Consider the following 17,412-nt stretch of genomic DNA (forward strand, 5'->3'; position numbering starts at 1 on the left):
TAAAAAAGTATAAAAATATGAAACGTTTTTTATTTGTTTTTTGGGTTTTTTTTGTTTGTTTGTTTTTTAGAGACAGAGTCTCACCTTGTCACCCAGGCTGGAGTGCAGTGGCTCAATCTCAGGTCACTGCAACCTCCGCCTCCCAGGTTCAAGCAAATCTCTGCCTCAGCCTCCCAAGTAGCTGGGATTACAGTGCCCACCACCACTCCCACCTAATTTTTTCGTTTATAGAGAGATGGGTTTTCACATCTTTGTCAGGCTGGTCTTGAACTTCTGACCTCATGATCCACCTGCCTTGGACTCCCAAAGTGTTGGGATTACAGGCATGAGCCACCAAGCCTGGTTGGAAAGGTTTTTAAAGGAATTTATATCAAGTGTGTTTAAATTCCACTGTTTTGAAAAATGCCAGCTTGATACTAGGGATCATCATGGTGTTTATTATTTCCTTAAACTCAGAAATAAGAGATTTTGAACTGAAATTATTTACCATTTGGGCTTCAAAAGCTTGACCAAAGCAAGACACGTGTCTAAAAGTGAATCAACTCTTAAACAATATTATCAAAAATGCACTAAATTTTTGCTTCAATGACATATTGTAAATACTTGAACATATTTACTAAGCAGAAATATTTGTACTTAATTTCAGCAAACCATTTTGATATTTAACTGGAAATGACAGACCATATTTGAAGTTCGTTAAAATAATCTTGTTAATAACAACTTCACAGACAGCACAACCACTGCTACAGTCTCCATCAGTAAAACGAAAGGGGAATTTGTGAGTTAATAGAATGGGCATAAACTCAATTGAAGGCAGGTCGAAATCAGGAATGATGTGGCCAGCTAGACATGTGTTGGTGGGGAAATTTTGATTTTTGCTTCCCTATAAGAAAAAGAAAAGTTAGTAAGCATTGAATCATTAATTCATAAATTAGAGAGCATGTGTTAAAGAGTAGTCCCTTGTGAATATGCTTGTATGATGGGTTGGGGGAAAAAAAACCTAGATATAAATCAAAATAAAGACTGTATGCATCTCCAAATCTTATCCAAACTTTGGTATAAAATTTAGACTGGAAACTTCTCAGGATGTTTTTTCTTGGGATGTTTCCAATATGTTTCATTTTCAACTAAGATACAAGAAAATATTACAATGAAAATCTTCATGGTACATTATGTGAAACCATGAAAATGCAGAAGTTTTGTTTGTTTTTTCCAATAAAAATTTTTGAAATCTGAAAATGTAAAGTTTGCCTGGAGTTCATAACAGAGAGATCAGAGAGCCAGAAACTTCAAATCCAATTAAAGAAAGTTATGATAAATTGCTCTCCTATATAATATTTCTACAGGTAATATTGTGCTCATCCAGTAGTATAATTTCTGTAACTTGAATATTAACGTTTGCAATATCTTTAGGATATGAAAATCACACATATATACAAGCACTTATACAGAAACACTCTCTAAAATAACCAAACATTGTTAAAGAGACCCTCTTCTCATACCACAGCCATATACAAATGATAGTTATGAACCATTTAGACCTCTTCAAATTGCCTTGGCCCCTTGGGCTACACTGAAGTCACAATGTGTTTCTCTGTTTTTTTCTTGGGTTCTGTTATCTCTGGTTTTTGCTCCCATCTGTCTTTTCCTTACATTTTTTCCATATATTAATTTTCTCGTTTATTACCTTTTAACACTTCCCTTAAAATGTTTTTGCATTTTGAAGCATGTTTGTTCTTATTCTTTGCTTTCAGATGAAATAACAGAGAGGACACTTTTCTAATTGTTTAGTATGATTATTATAAATATCAAAAATCAGAAGACAAAAGACATGTATGCTAGTGTGATCTGCCATACAGCATAAGGGAATGCAATTATTTAAAAATCAGGCTTACATATTGTTGTTTATCATTTACAATTTTCAATAAATGTTAGTCTCATAATTTAAATACAGTTTTTAATTAAGATTAAGTTACTTTTTTTCAGAATTATTTTCTTGTCTTGTTTCCAGCAGTGAGTGAAATGAGGTTTTTGCTTTCCCTTTTTAGTGTTCTAAATTACATAATTTTACTGATGAGTAAAATAAGCTTCTATTAGGATAAAGTATTTGTTTACAGAAAAATGGTAAATTATAAAAGGATAATCAGAAATTTTTATTCAAACAATGAATGAATTATGACCAACTTATGGAAACATGAAAAATCAATTGATAATTTTTATTTTTAATCCTGTACTTTCTTCTACCAACTTTCTAAAAATGAATTAGGGATATTAAAGAAACATTTGCTCGAGAGATTTTCATTATAAAACTTTCCAATAAGTTATTTTAAAAATATAAGTTCTTAGGCAATTTTTAACTTGATGGGTTCCTCTATCATGGGTCTTAATATCTATCGGAGGACTAGATAGTTCTACTACCTTCTTGGGCACATGAAGTTAGAACTTCTAAACTATAATTATGAATATAAACAAGAGTTTATTTTCTATTTTCTTATAGAAGAAAGTAATGATAATCATTTGATTTTGTACTGGATAAAAATTATTCTTCATGGAGAGTGCCTGACATTGGGAACAGTGAGAATTCTAGGGGCAGGTCAAATTGAATCCTGCTTCCAACCATAACAAATCCATGACCTTGGGTAGAGTAACCTCTCAGAGACTTCCTCATCTGTTAACAAGAAAAAAAAGTGATAATAATAGTAATATTGACCTTACAGTATCTTTGTAGGACTCAAAAGAGATGATGTGTGTAAAGCTCTTTACATAGTTTGTCATGTAGCAACTGTTCAATTACCATCATCATGATTAACAATAGTAGTGCACACTGTTTAACACAGGGAAATAACTCTCAGTAACATTGACATAGGAAAATAGATTCAACAGCCTGAGTTTTGGAACTTAATTATACTAATTCTGATATTTGTGTATTTTTTTTTTCTTGTTAAAAGAGTGGTGACACAGAAAACCCTAAAGTTTTCATGGATTAAGTTGCCTGAGATAATAAGTAATATACAGAAATACCCAGATGAGAACATTGTCCATAAAAATTGACTTCAAGTACATTAAAATAAATGTCCAACTGCAGAATGTCAATCTGCCTGACAGTGTAAATCTCCTTAAAGCAATTTAATTCAGATTAAAAAGATAACTTGGCTTATGTAGCAGAATGAGGGATCTGTTTCAAATCCATCACGTTAACACTATCAATAACCCACTATGACCCATGATTGAGTAGTTTTAATTAAGTTCGGTTAGGGTACTGGGGGAATGGTGCATCATTAATCCCTCATTAATAGTTAAAAAGTGATTATTATAAATATCTCTATAACTTTTGTAGTTTGAGAATCTTTCTTTTTTTATTGAATTTATTGTTTTCTTTGCTACAGAGCAATACCATTTGGGGAACTCTGTCTCCTAGGAGTTTCAATGCTACCCCACTTCTAGCACTATAAAACAGAGGCCTGCTGTTTTAATCACGCCTCTCTCTCTCTCAATGTTGTTTGCGCCCTGGTACAACCCATCTGCCTTGAATCTAGTGCTCCACTGGGGCTGCACACATCTGCCAGCCAGACTACCTTCGTACACAATTACTCAATCCACCGTAAGGCTCTTTAATAGGAAACAAGTGTGACAACGGCAAGCCTCCTTTTTTTTTTTTTTTTTTTTTTTTTTTTTTTTTTTTTTTTTTGTCCTCCCTTTAAACCACAGAGTCAAATAGCTCTAATAGAGAGGAAGCCTGATAGATCCGCCCAGGTGTAGGTGAAATGGTAGAGCCTCAGGAGTAATAGATGCTGTGCTCTCATGCTGAAGTTTAGCACTTTGTCCTGACGGGCTCTCTAGCATCAGTGCGATGGGCTGCTTCTGGTACAGTTACAAAGTGAACATGCTTCTTGCCGCTCACGTTTAAGCCTAATCCAGAGGGCAACCTGGAGCTAGGTAAGGACAGAACAGCCCTTTTAATTCAACGCATGGACAAAGGACAACAAATGCTGTAAGTGGAAAAATTATCTTTCTTTCTTTTACTTGGGAATTAATTAAGGGTGTTTACTCCCAAGGAATCCTCTAAAGACTCTGTAAAAGTGAACTAGGACAAAGCTTATGTTCATAACCGCATGAATTTTCTCCAGTTTCATTTTGCACAATGCTCTGGCACTGTCACTAATGCTGAAATACTCCTGAAGTGACTCCCCTTTCAGGTCTGGGAACTGATATGTGTTGCTAATAATACTGTTAATTCAATCCTGTATTTTGGTGTATTAACTGCTATTTCTGTGTGAAATGTCCTTTATAACTGTCAAAAATGATGGTGGCCAGTGCTCTGTCAGTTTCAAGAATAGAAAACAAATCTTTAAGAAGCACATACCCTTCTTGAAAATGGATTTCAACTTTTATATATAACTGTATTGCTGCTACATTACTCTTCATACATTAATGTGAGGAATTTGCTTATATTTTTTGCTTAACAAATCTGTTCCATAGCTTTATCTCTTACTAGAGGTGTGACACTAAAAACTCTAAAAGCAGCATTAGGTTGTAGCAGCAATGACAATGATAGTGAATTTTTAAAACAAACAAAACAAAACAAAAGGTCATTTGTCTAATAACATAAGAGGATATATTAAAACCAGATGTACGAAATCTCAACTTTGACTTTTTAGTCTTTCATGCTTGGTTTGAAGCAGCCTTCACATTGCGTTTATTTTGCATTTACAACTTTTGATTCACCGTTAAACTATGTTTGAACTTGAAGTTCAGATTTGATCTGAGTACAGCCTTGTTCCTTGAGCCCCCTACTCTGAGTTTTACTTGGCTATGGGGAATCTTTTTACTACTATACCATATATTCTGAATTGTGTTAACAAGCTAACTGTGGTGCACTTTCAGGTGGAATGTCAGCCAGTGTAAAAAAATGTATTTGCTGCTCAAATGTATGATGCTTCATGTAAGAAATAAATACATAGAACATATGCCCTGCCAAAGATTCCAGTTATGATTTCTAAATTAATCCATCCAACATTGCACAAAGCTGATCAGATAAAAGAAAATGCAACAAAAGCTGTCTGCACTTTTTATTTATTAATAGTCATTTGAGTTGATTTTTTAAATTTAACCATCGTTAATATAAAAAATTAGTCTGGAAGAAATTGTCATCTCAAAGGACAATACACATATGTGAAGTAGATAGACAGGCACAATTAGACGAAACAGTATTGCACTGTTTAAATAATTCCCCATCAGCCAATGTTTTTTTTTTTCTGACTATTATAGAGTGGACATCATTTAAAATGATGATTTAAAAGCCATGACAGTAGAATCCTGATGACTCCTTTGTGTATATTCATAAATGATTTAGCTTAGACAAAGTTGCTGCTATGAGAGGTTTAATTAATTACTTCTAGTTAAATATATTTCTTTAAGAATTGCATTTGACATTACTGATGGTGGAGTAAACGGAGTTTCAAAGTCATTCTTTATGAATACTTTAACCGACAATCGTTGGCATTGAATAGCGGTCAATGTCTACCCCCTACAGGGAGAGATTCTAATTTCACTATGCCTTCCCCAGTATATGAATGCCATAGAGTACAGTTCACAAATGAATGCTGTAGCCGTGTCAATGACTTCAACAAGTGCCCCTTAATGAAAAGGTCAGCCCTGTGATTAATAGGAAGCTGGTTTCAAAGGCTGGACCTCACTTCAGCACGGCATTTAGATTTGTTTCTTCTTGATTTACTCCATTTGCCTTTCAAAGTGTAATAAAAATCAAGTGGTATTATATTGCACATTTTTAATGCATTGTGGTTGCTTTTTTATGATAGCAACACATCAGTTAATGTATTTGATTTAGTAAAGAAAAAATAACAGCTAAGTAAAAAGAATCAATTGAGCTAATAATTGGTGAATGAAAATTTTACTCTTTATCCAAATAGAATATATAGCCTTTGCTTAAGTTTCAGTTAATTTAATAAACTTTTAAAAGGCACTGCAGGTGTAAAGGTAGAGTGAAAAGGTTTGTTTTTTCAAGCTAGGCTTTTTATGCTTAGATGCTAGCTATGTGCTAGCATGTAAATATACACAGGTAACTCATAAAGATAATGATTTTTCACCAATGACAAAAAAAATCGTTGACAAATATAGCTGAGTGAGGATGAAGAAACTAATTTTAAGCCTAGTGACAACCTCAAAGAAGCAAATTTATAATAGTGGTAGTGTTATAGTCTTTCCAGTTAATTTTCTTCTTTTTTGCTGGAAAAACGTGGTTACATTCAACTTAAATTTTTTAAATGATTCTTTTTTACAGGAATTATATTTTGTTTATAAATATATAAAATTAAGGCAATTAATAAATTAAGTGGTCCTTAAATATCTTTAATTTTTTCCTTATATGTATGTGTTTTGTGTCCCTGTGGCTTTACCTTGAACATGTTTTCAAATGAGTTTGCAATATAATTAAATAATACAAACTATGTAAGTATATAGTCAATATTTATTACACATGAAAACTGCTATATGCTTTGAGGAAAATTTTTAGAATACATAGGATATATCAATTCATTCTAAGGCATATTCTCTTTCTAAGAACTTTTTTCTTAACCACATATCAACACTTAATAACTTCATGTTCACTTCTATTGAATGAATTAGGTTAGACATCAAGATTGAAAGTATAAAAAAAAAGTTCAATTTTGAAGGCCAACATTACACAAAAGAAGCTTTCAACAGCCACTCAAGGGAGAGAAAATCTAGTAACTCTGTAAAATGGGCACAGTGCTTCCTAGATGTGTCACATTTTGTTAATGGCCACAGCTATGTCTTCCCAGTGCTGTATTAGTGGGGCTCTCACAAAGTAAATTCCTTGAAACTGCCCTAAACATGCCATGATTTATTTAGTCCTTCTACTCCAATGAAGTAGGTAGTATTCCTATGCCCATTTACGAATGTGAAAACTGAGTGGTTAAGGGACTTGCTTAGTGTCATGCAGGTAGTGATATGGTTGGACACTGTGTCCCCACCCAAATCTCACCGTCAATTGTAATAATCCCCGTGTCAAGGGTGGTACCAGGTAGAGATAATTGAATCATGGGGGTGGTTTCTCCCGTGCTGCTCTCCTGCTAGTGAGTGAGTTCTCAGGAGATCCGATGGATTGATAAAGTGCTTTCTTCTTTTCCCTGAACTCATTCTGTTTCCTGCCGCCCTGTGAAAAGGTGCCTTCTGCCATGAATGTAAGCTTCCTGAGGCCTCCTCAGCCATGTGGAACTGTGAGTCGATTAAACCTCTTTTCTTTTTAAATTACCCTGTCTCTGGTATTTCTTCATAGCAACGTGCAAACAAACTTATACAGGTAATAAATAGTATAACTTGGGTTCAAATTAACTTTGCTTGAGGGAAGATACTTCCCCCAAACACCGGACTCTACTACCTCTCTAATACATGACTTCATTATCAGTGGTAAGTTGACTTTATCTCACCATCTTATCAGGACTACTCGGATTTAGAAAGAAATTCCAAAAGGTAATTGATGGAATGGCCAATCAATAAAAGCATAAATAGTTGAATGTCAATCAGTGAATATGATCTCACTTCAGGTTGCATCATTCAGTACTTTACCTTATTATTTTACAAGGTTTTGCTATAGGTAAAGAAGGAGTTGCAGTTACATTCCTGATATGTGAGGAAGAGCTGACCCTTCAACTCTCACTCATTTCAAATGTCCACACCTGTTAATATTGGGCCTCTGGGAAGTTTGTCTCCTCAGGGCATTTCCAACGCAGCTATAGCGGCTGACTGACAGAGATCACTATAATTACAATAGTCTTTCACTGAGAATCACCTAAACACATTCCCACCTGCAAGGCACTGAAAAAAAAAAAGAACTGTCAAACACCTTCAAGGACTTTTAGGCCTCAGGTATTCAATAGGACTATCTGGATATTTGTTTTTTGAAAGATAGCATGCCAATTGAATTTTCTCTTTATCTGTGGGGAGAATATATATATATTCATATACATATTTCATATATATATAATCAATATATACATGAAGAAACACAGCCTGGAAAATATCTCTTTATAATATTTCGTTTTAAATATAATTTCCTAGAACCTACTCTATGGTATATTTATCTAGTGAAAAACATTGTTCTCAAGACAGGCATTCATCACTATGATTGAGATTCTTTGTGAAGAAAATAAAAGCAAAATCCGTGTATCTTATAATTTTAATATTATGTGTTTATGTATCCTCTCCCATATAAACACAGGATATTCATTTTAAAGAGATGTTTTATTTGATTTTTTAATAGGCCATATTTTTACAATTATTAAACCAACACATAGTTTACTTTTACAAACACAAGCAGACTCATGCAAGGCAAATGGAATGAACATGAGGAAATGCCTTCAAACCTGAGCAACCCCCAACTCATTTTCTACAAGAGTGGGTAGAAATAAATGTTCCTTTAATTCTCATTTTCCTTTATTTTTGAATAAAAGTTATTAAAATATGATCAGCATTTATTAAGTCATAGACTATTCTTTTTTAAAAAAAAAAAAGAGAAAAGTGTTTTTAAAAACTAATCTCCAGGTCTTGGAAAAATTAATCTATGATGACAGGATCTGAAAGCTCTAAATACCTTGAGGATTGATGATTACTTAAAAATAGTAGTCAAAGATTTTCTCCATCATTATCATTAGTCAAAGAGATCCACAAGTTAACTTCTTGAAGTTAATCTTATCCTCATAAATCCTTTTTGAATTATCCAGTAGCTATTTCATTTTTATTTGTAGGTTCATCTTAAGTGGAAAAGTATTTCTCTCCCTCTTTCTGTTCTTCCTTGACGTTCCAAACCTTTCACCAGCAAACCCATCTAGAATTAATTCTTATGCTAATTACTTCTGGCTCATGTTACAGAGAAATATTGGGAACATTGCTGACCTACACATTGCTAGTGGACACTTCTGCCCAGATCCAGGTGCTAGCTGTCCCTGCTCACTGCCTCAGTTTCAAACATCTTGAAGCTCAAGCCAGCGGTCACAAAAATCAACCCAACTCATGGTCTTCCCTTTGCATGAGGGGCTCTTGGTCCCAGTTTTCCTGCATGAGTCGGACTCCTGGCCACCTGGGTCTGGGTTTGCAGGCAACCAAAATCTAGTAGTATTTCATTTCTAGCCTGCTTAATATTAAATATTTCTTTTCATTTGAGGCCAATTAAATTACCCCATTTTTTAGCATGGTTATAAATTTTTAATATTATCATTGCTGTATGTTCACAGTAGAAGCTAGTTACAGTCTGAAGCAAGAAATCAAAGAGGAATCTAATTAGTCGTACCTTCACTTTTGCTTTATTACTTCATATTGTGCATTTCAAATTTGTATGGAACAGACAGCAGAATCATTAGTATTCTATTTGTACTTCTATTAAAAGCTTGAGGATTTAACCTTTTTTTCTGGGGAGATGCATTAATATGCTTGAATGTTACCTGATAGTCATTTTTTCTGATAAATAATATTTTTGGTCACTCTGGAATTTATTTTTTCTGAAATAAATTAAATTCTATTGATTATGCAATATAATTCTGTGGTTATAATTATACTTGAGTAACTCACAAATCTAAAATTCTCTGTAAGGAGAACAGTGAACATTGAGTGAAAACACTAGGGCTCAGGTCCTCCTTGTGGCAATCACTTCCTCGTTTTCAAAATGTACAGAATATCTGTCACACAACATTTGTGTGAATACTTGTGAATAAACTTTGCGAAACTATTTGTAAAGTACTATAGGAATTCTGAGAAGTTATTATAAGATAAAAAAGTACATAGGAGCATGTACAAGCCATATGATAGATTCTAGATGTAGTATAAAAATAACTGTTTGATATAATTTGTTTTTTGTTTGTTTTTGAGATGAAGTTTTGCTCTGTGGCCAGACTGGAATGCAGTGGCATGATCTAGCTCACTGCAACCTCTGACTCCCTGGTTTTAGCGATTCTCCTGCCTCAGCCTCCCGAGTAGCTGGGATTACAGGCATGCGCCACCACACCCCACTAATTTTTGTATTTTCAGTAGAGACGGAGTTTCACCATGTTGGCCAGGATGGTCTCAATAGCCTGGCCAATCCTCTCATCTTGGCCTCCCAAAGTGCTGGGATTACAGGCATGAGCCACCACGCCTAACCTGTAATTAGTTTTATATCATATAAAGTGTAATGCCTATTTTACCCTTTAGATTAAAATATGTTGTTATAATATTTAATCATTAAACATTTTTTCTGAATCTAATTTCCATTTCACCAATAAATCACAATTTCTTTCTCAGGCCAAGAAAACACTTATCAAACCTTTCCCCAATTTGTAAACTTGATGAAGAACCCATATTTGATAAACACTGTTTCTAAATGAGGTGTTCTGTACCCAGTTTTCAACAATTTTGGAAATGAAAGAAAGTTAACAATGGGAGCCCCAAATTTTATTACTTGAAAGTAAGCCCTACAATACTGAACCTTTGAATTAAATTTGGTTCACTAATTCAATCACAGCTAATATTTGTTTGAAAATTGTTCATACTGGTAAGAATGTCTGAAATTCACATAAGGCTGGGAACAGTGAATCACGCTTGCAGTCTCAACACAGTAGGAGGCCTAGGCAGGAGGATTGCTTGAGCCCAGCAGTTCGAGACTAGCCTGGGCAACATGGTGAAACCCCGCCTCTACAAAAGACAAATACAAATATTAAGGGTGATATGTGCCTATAGTCCCAGCTACTCAGGAGGCTGAGGCAGGAGAATTGCTTGAGCCCAAGAGGTCGAGGCTGTAATCAGCCATGATCACCCCACTGCACTCCTACCTGGGTGACAGAGTGAGACCCTTTTTTAAAAAAAAAAAAAAAATTACATAAAACATTAACAAGTACTGTCATGTTTCCTCTCAGCTACCTCATGAAATAGTACCCAAAAACTTTGATTTTTTTCATTTCTTAATTGATAGAAGTATATTTTATCACATCTAATACTGTGGCCAAATATTTATTTTATACATGAAAATTTGAATAAAATGTTTGCTTATGTGCAAATGTATTTTAAGATATTAAAAATATGTGAATAAATATGGAGAAGGAACATTAATGCAGTAACTACTAGATGTCATGTGGCTTACATTATCTTATGTAATCTTTATATTAATGATTAAAGGAGATTTGTCATTTCCATTTTACAGATGAGCAATGCGTTCTATTTTCTTGACTTTATAAAGAAGATTAAGCATACAGAAATCTATTCAGATGAGTAATCCAATAATGAAAGCAGTAAATGTGTACAAACATGCGAAGATGCCCACATGCAATGCAGGTTGCAATAGAAACTGTTTGTATTATAGTTCACTCCTGTGGACTGGCATTTAGAGACTTGAACTACTTGAATACATTATGGTCCTTAAGGATGAGCAGACATACTTTATATGAGTCGTAAGTGTCTTAAGAGCATCAGTATTGCCATCATATTTTGATTCAAGAAATGAGTATTGCCATTCTTTGGAATGTATTCTACTACCTTGGCACTTTTCTGAGGATATAATGCTAAAGATTATGTCATCAGTGGGAAATATTATATTTTTACATAAAATTCTTAAATCCTATGTTTTTATATTTATTAATTTCAGTGTTACAATGTGACAAAAACTTGCTCTATGTGTGTGTGTGTGTGTGAAAGTGAACAAGTGAATATGTGCATGCATAAGTAAAACTATACTTGACAGGATTCCCATCAAATATTCCACAGTGATAGGTTTGTTAAATTAAAAAGAATTTTTATTTTGTTTAAATAACTATAGTCTATAACTTTTTTAAAAAAAACCTCTTATCACAAGTTTTTGTTTGCACCAATAAGAAAAAATACATGCATTTAAAATATTTGTTCCCTCTTTCACTCAGTCTTTTTAAGTTTTTTTATATTTTTATTTTTTTCATTGCATTTTAGGTTTTGGGGTACATGTGCAGAACATGCAAGATAGTTGCATAGGTACACACATGGCAGTGTGTTTTGCTGCCTTCCTCCCCTTCACCCACATCTGGCACTTCTCCCCATGCTATCCCTCCCCAGCTTCCCCCCGCACTGTCCCTCCCCTATTCCCCCCAATAGACCACAGTGTGTAGTGCTCCCTTCCCTGGGTCCATGTGTTCTCACTGTTCATCACCAACCTATGAGTGAGAATATGCGGTATTTCATTTTCTGTTCTTGTGTCGATTTGCTGAGAATGATGTTCTCCAGATTCATCCATGTCCCTACAAACGACACGAACTCATCATTTTTGATTGCTGCATAATATTCCATGGTGTATATGTGCCACATTTTACCAGTCCAGTCTATCATCGATGGGCATTTGGGTTGGTTCCAGGTCTTTGCTATTGTAAACAGTGCTGCAATGAACATTTGTGTGCGTGTGTCCTTATAGTAGAATGATTTATAGTCCTTTGGATATATACCCAGTAATGGGATTGCTGGGTCAAATGGAATTTCTATTTCTAAGGCCTTGAGGAATCACCACACTGTCTTCTACAATGGTTGAACTAATTTACACTCCCACCAACAGTGTAAAAGTGTTCCTATTTCTCCACATCCTCTCCAGCATCTGTTGTCTCCAGATTTTTTAATGATCGCCACTCTAACTGGCATTTGATGGTATCTCAATGTGGTTTTGATTTGCATCTCTCTAATGACCAGTGATGATGAACATTTTTTCATATGTTTGTTGGCCTCATGTATGTCTTGTTTTGTAAAATGTCTGTTCATATCCTTTGCCCATTTTTGAATGGGTTTGTTTGTTTTGTTCTTGTAAATCCATTTGAGTTCCTTGTAAATTCAGGATATCAGCCCTTTGTCAGATGGGTAAACTGTAAAAATTTTTTCCTATTCTGTTGGTTGCCGATTCACTCTAGTGACTGTTTCTTTTGCCGTGCAGAAGCTGTGGAGTTTGATTAGGTCCCATTTGTCTATTTTGGCTTTTGTTGCCAATGCTTTTGGTGTTTTGGTCATGAAGTCCTTGCCTACTCCTATATCCTGAATGGTTTTGCCTAGATTTTCTTCTAGGGTTTTAATAGTGCCAGGTCTTCTGTTTAAGTCTTTAATCCATCTGGGGTTAATTTTAGTATAAGGTATCAGGAAGGGGTCCAGTTTCTGCTTTCTGCACATGGCTAGGCAGTTTTCCCAACACCATTTATTAAACAGGGAATCCTTTCCCCTTTGCTTGTTTTTGTCAGGTTTATCCAAGATTGTATGGTTGTAGATAATTTGTGTTGCCTCCGATGCCTGTGTTCTGTTCCATTGGTCTGTATCTCTGTTTTGGTACCAGTACCATGCTGCTTTGATTACTGTAGCCTTGTAATATAGTTTGAAGTCCAGTAGTGTGATGCCTCCCACTGTGTTCTTTTGCTTAGAATTGACTTGGCTATGTGGGCTCTCTTTTGGTTCCATATGAAGTTCATGGTGGTTTTTTACAGTTCTGCGAAGAAAGTCAATGGTAGCTTGATGGGGATAGCATTGATTCTGTAAATTACTTTGGACAGTATAGCCATTTTCACAATATTGATTCTTCCTAACTGTAAACATGGAATGTTTCTCCATCTGTTTGTGTCCTCTCTTATTTCGTTGAGCAGTGGTTTGTAGTTTTCTTTGAAGAGGTTCATTACATTCCTTGTAAGTTGTATTCCTAGGTATTTTATTCTCTTTGTAGCAATTGTGAATGGCAGTTCATTCTTGATTTGGCTCTCTTTAATTCCGTTATTGGTGTATAGGAATGCTTGTGATTTTTGCACATTGATTTCATATCCTGAGACTTTGCTGAAGTTGCTTATCAGTTTCAGGAGTTTTTGGGCTGAGATGATGGGGTATTCTAGATAAACTATTATGTCATCTGCAAATAGAGACAATTTGGCTTCCTCCTTTCCTGTTTGAATATACTGTATTTCTTTTTCTTGCCTGATTGATCTGGCTAGAACTTCCAGTACTATACTGAATAGGAGTGGTGAGAGAGAGTATCCTTGTCTAGTGCTGTATTTCAAAGAGAATTCTTCCAGATTTTGCCCATTCAGTATGATATTGGCTGTTGGTTTGTCGTAAATAGCTTTTATTATTTTGACATATATTCCATCAATACCGAGTTTATTGAGGGATTTTAGCATAAAAGTCTGTTGAATTTTGTCAAATACCTTCTCAGCATCAATTGAGATAATCATGTGGTTTTTGTTTTTGGTTCTGTTTATGTGGTGAATTATGTTTATAGACTTGTATAAACATAATTGCATCCCCAGGATGAATCCTACTTGATCATGATGGTTAAGTTTTTTGATGTGCTGTTGCAATCGGCTTGCCAGTATTTTATTGAAGATTTTTGCATCTATGTTCATCATGGATATTGGCCTGAAGTTTTCATTTCTTGTTGAGTCTCTGCCGGGTTTTGGTATCAGGATGATGTTGGTCTCATAAAATGATTTGGGAAGGATTCCCTCTTTTTGTATTATTTGGAATAGTTTCTGAAGGAATGGTACCAGCTCCTCTTTGTGTGTCTGGTAGAATTCGGCTGTGAACCCACCTGGACCTGGGCTTTATTTGTGTGGTAGGCTCTTAATTGCTGCTTCAACTTCAGACCTTGTTTTTGGTCTATTCATAGTTTTGGCTTCTTCCTGGTTTAGGCTTGGGAGGACACTGGTGTCCAGGAATTTATCCATTTCTTTCAGATTTACTAGTTTATGTGCATAGAGTTGTTTGTAATATTCTCTGATGATGGTTTAAATTTCTGTTGAATCTGTGGTGATTTCCCCTTTACCACTTTTTATTGCATCTATTTGGTTGTTCTCTCTTTTCTTTTTAATCAATCTGGCTAGTGGTCTGTCTATTTTGTTGATCTTTTCAGAAACCAGCTCTTGGATTTATTGATTTTTTGAAGGGTTTTTTGTGTCTCAATCTCCTTCAGTTCAGCTCTGATCTTAGTTATTTCTTGTCTTCTGCTGGGTTTTGAGTTTTTTTTGATCTTGCTCCTCTAGCTCTTTCAGTTTTGATGATAGGGTGTCAACTTTGGATCTCTCCACTCTTCTCATATGGGCACTTATTGCTATATACTTTCCTCTGGAGACTGCTTTAAATGTGTCCCAGAGGTTCTGGTATGTTGTGTCTTTGTTCTCATTGTTTTCGAAGAACTTCTTTATTTCTGCCTTCATTTCATTGTTTACCCAGTCAACATTCAAGAGCCATTTGTTCAGTCACCATGAAGCTGTGTGGTTCTGAGTTAGTTTCTGAATTCTGAGTTCTAACTCGATTGCACTATGATCTGAGAGACTCTTTGTTATGATATCAGTTGTTTTGCATTTGCTGAGCAGTGCTTTACTTCCAATCATGTGGTCAATTTTAGAGTAGGTGTGATGTGGTGCTGAAAAGAATGTATATTCTGTGGATTTGGGGTAGAGAGTTCTGAAATGTCTATCAGGTTTGCTTGTTCCAGGTCTGAGTTCAAGTCCTGGATATCCTTGTTAATTTTCTGTCAGGTTGATCTGTCTAATATTGACAGTTGAGTGTTAACGTCTTCCGTTATTATTGTGCGGGAGTCTAAGTCTCTTTGTAAGTCATTAAGAACTTGCCTTATATATCTGGGTGCTCCTGTATTGGGTTCATATATATTTAGGATCATTAGCTCTTCTTGTTGTATGGATCCTTTTACTATTATGTAATGACCTTCTTTGTCTCTTGATCTTTGTTGTTTGAAGTCTATTTTATCAGAGACGAGAATTGCAACTCCTGCATTTTTTTGCTCTCTATTTGCTTGGTAAATCTTCTTCCATCCCTTTATTTTGAGCCTTTGTGTATCCTTACTTGTGAGATGGGTTTCCTGGATACAGCACACCAGTGTGTTTTGGTTTTTTATCCAATTTGCCAGTCTGTGTCTTTGATTGGTGCTTTTAGCCCATTTACATTTAGGGTTAAATTGTTATGTATGAATTCAATGCTGCCATTTTGATGCTACCTGGCTGTTTTGCCCATTAGTTGATGCAGATTCTCATTTTGTTGATGCTCTTTATCATTTGGTATGTTTTTGGAATGGCTGGTACTGGTTGTTCCTTTCTATGTGTAGTGCCTCTTTCAGGAACTCTTGTAAAGCAGGCCTGGTGGTGACAAAATCTCTGAGTACTTGCTTGTTTGCAAAGGATTTTATTTTTCCTTCACTTATCAAGCTTAGTTTGGCTGGATATGAAATTCTGGGTTGAAAGTTCTTTTCTTTAAGGATGTTGAATATTTGCCCCACTCTCTTCTTGCTTGTAGAGTTTCTGCTGAGAAGTCTGCTTTGAGTCTGATGGGCTTCCCTTTGTGGGTGACCTGACCTTTCCCTCTGGCTGCCCTTAGCATTTTCTCCTTCATTTCAACCCTATTGAATGTGACAATTATGTGCCTTGAGGTTGTTCTTCTTGTGAAATATCTTTGTGGTGTTCTCTGTATTTCCTGGACTTGGTTATTGTTCTGCTTTGCTAGGTTGGGGAAATTTTCCTGGATAATATCCTGAAGAGTATTTTCCAGCTTGGATCCGTTGTCTTCGTCACATTCTGGTACACCTATCAAACGTAGGTTAGGTCTCTTCACATAGTCCCACATTTCTTGGAGACTTTGTTCATTCCTTTTTGTGCTTTTTTCTTTGATCTTGGTTTCTCATTTTATTTCATTGAGTTGATCTTCGTCTTCTTATATTCTTTCTTCTGCTTGGTCAATTCTGCTGTTGAAACTTGTGAATGTCTCACAGAGTTCTTGTGTTATGTTTTTCAGCTCCTTCAATTCATTCATTTTCCTAAGTTGTCCATTCTTGTTATCATTTCCTCGAATCTTTTTTCAAATCATTTTTCATGGTTCTTAGTTTCTTTGCATTGATTTAGAACATGTTTTTTTAGCTCTCGGAAGTTTCTCATTATCCACCTTCTGAAATCTGATTCCATCATTTCATCACACTCATTCTCTGTCCAGCTTTGTTCCCTTGCTGGTGAGGAGTTTTTGTTCTTTCTAGGAGGCAGGGTGTTCTGGTTTTGGGTGTTTTCCTCCTTTTGTGCAGGTTTTTTCCCATCTTTGTGGATTTATCCACCTGTCATCTGTGTAGTTGCTGACTTTTTGATTGGTACTCTTAGTGGATGCCCAGATTGTTGATGATGAAGTATTTCTGTTTCTTAGTTTTCCTTCTAATAGTCTAGCCCCTCTAGGTCCACTCCAGGCCCTGCTTGTCTGGGGTACACCTGTACCAGCTGCAGAACAGTGAGGGATGCTACCAGTTTCTTCTTCTGCTATCTTTGTCCCAGAATGATGCCTGCCAAATGTCAGTCTGATCAATCCTTTCTGAGGTGACTCTTTGGATATACAGGGGTCAGGGAGCTGCTTGAGGAGACGTACTTTATA

The 17,412-nt window shown here is 35.5% G+C and overlaps 1 protein-coding gene across 3 annotated transcripts in view; it reads left to right on the top strand.

Annotated features, from left to right (window-relative positions):
• Positions 1–3,725: 3,725 nt before the first annotated feature.
• The window catches only part of SEMA3A (semaphorin 3A), a 530,091-nt gene continuing 516,404 nt past the window's right edge, over positions 3,726–17,412 (top strand). For 2 of the 3 annotated variants that reach the window (XM_054237350.2, XM_054237351.2), the window contains exon 1: positions 3,726–3,991. The gene's annotated coding sequence lies outside the window, so the exon portion shown is untranslated. Of the gene's footprint in view, positions 3,992–7,205; positions 7,260–17,412 lie in introns of all 3 variants that reach the window. The other variant, XM_054237353.2, reaches the window with a different exon arrangement.

Source organism: Callithrix jacchus, chromosome 11, assembly GCF_049354715.1.
Source record: "Callithrix jacchus isolate 240 chromosome 11, calJac240_pri, whole genome shotgun sequence".
Lineage (NCBI taxonomy): Eukaryota > Metazoa > Chordata > Mammalia > Primates > Cebidae > Callithrix > Callithrix jacchus.